The 6,242-nt window shown below is 40.9% G+C and overlaps 1 long non-coding RNA gene and 1 pseudogene across 2 annotated transcripts in view; one reads left to right on the top strand and one right to left on the bottom strand.

Annotated features, from left to right (window-relative positions):
* The window catches only part of LOC108303159, a 22,150-nt gene extending 21,925 nt beyond the window's left edge, over positions 1 to 225 (top strand). The window contains exon 2 of the long non-coding RNA XR_001824714.2: positions 128 to 225. This is a non-coding gene — a long non-coding RNA (uncharacterized LOC108303159). The remainder of the gene's footprint in view (positions 1 to 127) is intronic.
* Positions 226 to 3,032: 2,807 nt separating this feature from the next.
* LOC119470955 lies at positions 3,033 to 4,372 on the bottom strand (annotated as a pseudogene). The gene is made up of 2 exons (XR_005199941.1): positions 4,097 to 4,372; positions 3,033 to 4,037 (listed from the first exon to the last, which is right to left on the bottom strand). The product of XR_005199941.1 is annotated as a replication factor C subunit 2-like (transcript).
* Positions 4,373 to 6,242: the final 1,870 nt, after the last annotated feature.

Here is a 6,242-nt window from a genome sequence, read left to right as displayed (position 1 = left end):
TTTTAGTAGAGACGGGGTTTCACCATGTTGACCAGGATGGTCTCGATCTCTTGACCTCGTGATCCACCCGCCTCGGGCTCCCAAAGTGCTGGGATTACAGGCTTGAGCCACCGCGCCCGGCCCTTAGGTCTTTGCTATTGTAAACAGTGCCGCGATGAACATATATGGTGTGCATGTATCTTTCTAATACGATTTATAATCCTTTGGGTATATACTCAGTAATGGAATTGCTGGCTCAAATGGAATTTCTATTTCTATATTCTTGAGAAATCACCACACTGTCTTCCACAATGGTTGAACTACTTTACACTCCAACCAAAAGTGTAAACATGTTCCTATTTCTCCACATACTTTCTGGCATCTGTTGTCTTCAGATTTTATAGTGATTGCCATTCTAACTGGCATGACATGGTATCTCAATGTGGTTTTTATCTGCATTTCTCTAATGACCAGTGATGATGAGCATTTTTTCATATGTTTATTGACTTCATATATGTCTTCTTTTGAAAAGTATCTGTTCATATCCTTTGCCCACTTTTGGATGGGTTTGTTTGTTTCTCGTGAATCTGTTTTAGTTCCTTGTAGAGTCTGGATATTAGCCCTTTGTCAGATGGGTAGATTGCAAATATTTTTTCCCATTCTGTTGGTTGCCAGTTCACTCTAATGATTGTTTCTTTTGCTGTACAGAAGCTCTGAAGTTTAATTAGATCCTGTTTGTCTATTTTGGCTTTTGTTGCCATTACTTTTGGTGTTTTAGTCATGAAGTCCTTGCCTATGCCTATGTCCTAAATGGTTTTGCCTAGGTTTTCTTCTAGGGTGTTCATGGTGTTACGTCTTATATTCAAGTCCTTAACCCTTCTGGAGTTAATTTTAGCATAAGGTGTCAGGAAGGGATCCAGTTTTTGCTTCTGCACATTGCTAGCCAATTTTCCCAACACCATTTCTTAAACAGGGGATCCCTTCCCCATTGCTTGTTTTTGTGAGGTTTGTCAAAGATTAGATGGTTCTAGATATGTGGTTTTGCTCCAGAGGCCTCTGTTTTGTTCCATTGGTGTGTGTCTGTTTTGGTACCAGTACCATGCTGTTTTGATTACTATAGCCTTGTAGTATAGCTTGAAGTCTGGCAGCGTGATGCTGGCAGCTTTGTTATTTTTGCTTAGGATTGTTTAGGCTATGTGGGCCCTTTTTTGGTTCCACATGAAGTTTAAAGTGGTTTTTTCCAATTCTGTGAAGAAGGTCATTGGTAGTTTGATGAGGATAGCATTGAATCTATAAATTACTTTGGGCAATATGGCCATTTTCACGATATTCATTCTTCCTAACCATGAGCATGGAATGTTTTTCCATCTATTTGAGAAGTATACACTTCTTTCTTTCCTAATAAATAGCACTTATATAGTTTTAGTCAGTGTTTGCTAATGGATTAACACTAATACAAGTCTGCATAGAATATAAACAATTTAACTGAAACACTAAGCATTTAAAGTTCTAAATATTCTATGGTCTATTGCACTGTAGTATAAAGGCAGTTATACTTTCACTTTTTTTCTGGGCCATCGAATTCTATCTGTGAGTATATTTTTGGTTAGAAAATTTCTGTTTTGAAATAAGGTGGGCAGGAGTTTGAGAACAGTCTAGCCAGCATGGTGAAACTCCATCTCTACTGAAAATACAAAAATTAGCCTGGTGTGGTGGCACACACCTGTAGTCCCAGCTACTCAGGTGGCTGAGGAACAAGAATTGCTTGAACCTGGGAGGCAAGTTTGCAGTGAGTCAAGATCATGCCACTGCACTCCAGCCTGGGTGACAGTGCAAGACTCTGTCTCAAAAACAAAACAACAACCCAAAAAACCCAACTACAACAACAAGAAAAAAACATGGCTGGGCACAGTGCTTCACACCTGTAATCCTAGCACTTCAGAGGCTGAAGCAGGAGGATTGCTTGAGTTCAGGAGTTTGAGACCTGCCTGGAAAACACAGTGAGACCTCATTGCTACTAAAAATAAAAAAAATAAAAAATTAGCTGGATGTGGTGGCACCTCTAGTCCCAGGTACTGGGGAGGCTGAGGAAGAAGGAGATCAAGCCCAGGTGATTGAGGCTGTAGTGAGCTATAATCATGCCACTGCACTGCAGCCAGGGCAACAGAGTGAGACCCTGTCTCCATATAGACAGATAGACAGAAACCTTCTTTCTTTACTTACTGGCTTTCTGTGCCTTTGAGTCACGTAATATATGATCACTCAAGTGACAAAGGGCATGCATGGTAAGGTGGATTTCTATCATAAAAATATACCCAGTTAAACTCTAGTTGACACATTATTAAAGATTCAGAAAGTATAGATAAAATTTTAAATATGAAACTTACTTTGAGATAAATGTAGATTCCCAAGTACTTGTAAGAAATAATATAGAAAGATCCTGTGTACCCTTTAACTAGTTTTCTTCAGTGGTAATGTCTTGCATAACCACTGGGTACAATATCACAACTAAGATGTTGATATTAAAAAATTCAAGATACAGAACATTTCCATCATCACAGTGATGCCTCTGTTGCCATGTTGTACAGACATACACACTTCCTCCTGTCACCGCATTCTTCCACACCTTCCTTAATGTCTGGTGACCAGTATTCTCCATTTCGGTGATTGTGTCATTTTAAGAATGTAAATGACATATAAGGTATAATCTTTGGAGTTTTTACTTCCTTCACTTAGTATGGTTTTCTGGAGATTTGCCCAGGTTGTTTTATTTAGCAATTGTTTGTTTTTTATTGACAAGTAGTACTCCAAGGTATAGATGTACCACAGTTTAACTATTTACCCATTAAAAGACACATGGATTGTTTTCCATTTGTGACTGTTATGAATGAAACTGCTATAAACAGTCATGTACATATTTCTTTGTGAATATTCTTTTTTTCTGGGATAAATGCCCAGGATTGCAGCTGTATGGTGTTTACGTGCTTAGTTTTTTTTTTTTTTTTTTTTTTTTTTTTTTTTTTTTTTTTTAACATGGAGTCTCTCTCTGTCACCCCAGCTAGAATGTAAGGGCACAATCTCGGCTCACTGCAACCACTACCTCCTGGGAAAAAGGGATTATCCTGCCTCAGCCTCCCGAGCAGCCAGGGTTGCAGGTGCATGACACCACCTCTAGCTAATTTTTGTATTTTTAGCAGAGACAGGGTTTCACCATGTTGGCCAGGCTTGTCTCAAACTCCTGACCTCAAGTGATCTGCCTGCCTTGGTCTCCCAAAGTGCTGGGATTACAGGTGTGAACTACCACGTCCAGCCCACCACGGGAGTTTAAAGGGCAGTCATGCTGGTTCCAGCCTAAGGCAGCATTTTCCCCTATCAGAAGACCGCAGCTCCTGCATCTCAGGATAGGGCACCTGTAAGTCAGTCAGCAAACTCTCTGCTCCAACTGGCTACTGGGGCCATTGTCTTCTGACACAGCCTGGCCAGGAGGCCTGCCATCTGCAAAAGGGAGTTCACTCCTTCTGCTGTTTTTATATGAGTGTATCCAATTTCCTCGATAACCTCCAGTTTCAGGTGTTCTGTCATTTGGAAAGTTTTACACACTTGAAAGATGTTACCAATGATACCTTCTGGTGAGTAGCGCAGATGCCACAGGTGAGCAAGAATCTTGCAGGCTTCGTCGGTGTTGGCATTCACACAGTGCTGGATCATTTCCTTCATCAGCAGTGGGTGGGGCTCTTCACAGACCATAAACACATTCTCACTGTTAATGAAAGCAAATCCTGCCAGGGTGGACTGCAGGTTGTTCCGCACCTGCCTCATGTCTCCGTGGGCGGTGAAGATGATGGCTTCCAAGCCGTCATCAGTGTGGGGCACCCTCTCCTTCTTGATAACATTCATCAGCCTGGCAAGGATCTGGGCATTGGTCAGCTTCGGGTAGTGGAGGTCAGCACAGTGGGACTGAATGGGCTCGATGATCTTATCCGAAGTGTTACAAGCAAGGGCACTGGCTCCCTCAGTCATGCTGTGTGCTTCATACTGAATGATGATCTTATGTCGGCCTTTGGGAAGGGTGACTTTTGGTTGAGCAAACATTTTAATTTTATTCCTCACAACTCACTGCCCCTGTCATTTGAAGTAGTGAGTTCCAACACGGCGTCTTTGAGTGCTGGGTCCAGCAGGGCTCGTCCCAAGCACAGAATGTGTGTAGTCTTGTCAGTTCCTGGTGGGCCTGCAGTGATGATATTGGGCACATTCCCTTCCCCTGCAAAGACCTCTAGACTGCTCACTGTGTCTTCATTCCCAACGCACTGCCGGGAGCCTTGCTGGAGGCAGGGTCAGTGTCCTGGGCCTCCCGCTGGCCCATGCTACCACCACCACCAGCCTCCGCCTCCATTCTTGTGTCCGCATGCTTAGCTTTTTAAGAAACTGCCATACAGTTTTCCACAGTGTCCTATTTTATATTATCACCATAAACGTACAAGTGATCCAGTGGTTTCACATTCTCACCAGCATTTGGTGTAGTCAGCTTTTGTTTTTTTTATTTTAGCCATTCTGAGAGCTTTGTAATTATGTTGTACTGTGGTATTAATTTTTCCTACTGGTTAATGATGTTGAGCATCTTTCTAGGTACTTATTTGCCATATGTACATCATCTTCAGCTCAGCAAAATTATTATTCATGATTTTTGTCCATTTTCGAACTGGATTTTCAACTTTTTGACTATTCAGTTTTTAAGAGTTCTTTATATGCTTATGTATCTGATATGTAATTTGAAACTATTTTATCTCAGGTTATAGCTGATCTTTTCATTGTCCTAATAGAGAAAGAGGATCTCTTGCAGAGCAAAAGTTTTTTAATTTTGATGATGTATCATTTATCAATTTTCCTGATTTGGAGCATGCTTTTGGTATCAAATCTAAAAGTTGTATAGCCCTAGATTCGAAGATTTTGTGCTTTCTTCCTGCAAGTTCATAGTTTTATGTTTCAAATTTAGGATCTTTCAATCTCTCTGCCTTTTCTTTTTCTTGACTTAATTGTACAGACTCGTACTTCTAGCACCATTTTGAATAAAAGTGGGAAGAGTCACCTCCTTGTACTGTTCCTGATCTTTGGAGGAAAGCATTCAGTTTTCTACCATTAAACATAATGTTAGCTGTAGGTTTTTAGTAATTGCACTTTATCAATTTTGGGGTATTCTCTTCTGTTCCTATTTTTCTTAGTATGTTTATTATGAATGGGTATACAATTTTTGTTGAATACTTTCTCTGCATTGATATGATTATGTGATTTATTTTCTTTAGCCTGTTGGCCGGGCGTGGTGGCTCACACCTGTAATCCAAGCACTTTGGAGGCCAAGGCCGGCGGATCACCTGAGGTCGGGAGTTCAAGACCAGCCTGACCAACATGGTGAAACCCAGTCTTAAAAAAAAAAGTCTTTAGCCTGTTAATATGATTACATTCATTGATTTTCAAATATTGAACCAGCCTTGCATCCCTAAAATAAGCCTCACTTGGTCACAGAATCATGGAGTATAATTCTCTTTATATATTGTAAATTCTATATGCTAATATTTTGCTGATTTCTGTATGCATATTCATGAAGCACATTCACCTGAAGAGTTCATTTTTTTCTACATTTTTGCCTGTTTTTGGTATTAAAGGGTATCTTTTTATGTTCTGGCTGCTGTAACAAAATACTTTTGATGGGGTATCTTAGAAACAACAGAAACTTATTTGTCACTGTTTTGGAGGCTGGAAAGACCAAGATAAGGTGCCAGTGGTGTCTGCTGAGGGGCCACCCCTCATGAATAGGGCCCTTTAACTGTGTACTCACAGGGTGAAAAGGGCAAGCATGCTCTGTCAGGCTTCTTTTCCAAGGGGACTGATTGTGTTACTGAGGGCAGAACCGTGGGCTTCTTCCAGGAACACATGGCTTGTTCGGTATTTGAAAATCAGCTAATATAGCTGGCCATATTAATAGGCTAAAAGAGAAAAATAACCATACGCATTTGACAAAATTTCATACCCATTCATAATTAAAACTTAAAAAGAAAATAGAAGCTGGGCACAGTGGCTCACGCCTGTTATCCAAGCACTTTGGGAGGCCGAGGCAGGTGAATCACATGAAGTCAAGAGTTCAAGACCAGCCTGGACAACATGATGAAACCTCGTCTCTTCTAAAAATACAAAAAATTAGCCAGGCGTGGTGGCGGGTGCCTGTAATCCCAGCTACTCTGTAGGCTGAGGCAGGAGAATTGCTTGAA

This window comes from Cebus imitator, unplaced genomic scaffold, assembly GCF_001604975.1.
Source record: "Cebus imitator isolate Cc_AM_T3 unplaced genomic scaffold, Cebus_imitator-1.0 Scaffold45, whole genome shotgun sequence".
NCBI lineage: Eukaryota > Metazoa > Chordata > Mammalia > Primates > Cebidae > Cebus > Cebus imitator.
Note: the sequence above shows the minus strand (reverse complement) of the source record. Positions and strands in the feature narration are given on the sequence as shown.